This window comes from Penaeus monodon, chromosome 19 (assembly GCF_015228065.2).
Source record: "Penaeus monodon isolate SGIC_2016 chromosome 19, NSTDA_Pmon_1, whole genome shotgun sequence".
NCBI lineage: Eukaryota > Metazoa > Arthropoda > Malacostraca > Decapoda > Penaeidae > Penaeus > Penaeus monodon.
This window is the reverse complement of record NC_051404.1, coordinates 35,962,270-35,962,483: the sequence shown is the minus strand read 5'-3', so window position 1 is coordinate 35,962,483 and position 214 is coordinate 35,962,270. Positions and strand designations below refer to the sequence as shown.

Genomic DNA, 214 nt, shown 5'->3' with positions numbered 1-214 from the left:
AGCAACAATATTGGAAGTGCTAATGTTGACCGCGTTGCATTAATGAAATCATACGCTGCAATATCGAGTCTGGACGCTCTAGCAACACCCTCCTCAAGATCAACAGTTTAAGGAACAGCCGTTTATTTTCTTCCGTTTGATGCAGTAAATTATTTCCCAAGTTTATTTCTGTTCTATAACACGAACCTCATGGCGGTCATGCATTTCGCTTCGA

At 41.1% G+C, this 214-nt stretch overlaps 1 protein-coding gene across 1 annotated transcript in view; it reads right to left on the bottom strand.

The window, feature by feature from the left end:
* The window catches only part of LOC119585197 (transmembrane protein 211-like), a gene marked incomplete in the record, with an annotated part of 80,762 nt that overhangs the window by 37,236 nt on the left and 43,312 nt on the right, over window positions 1-214 (bottom strand).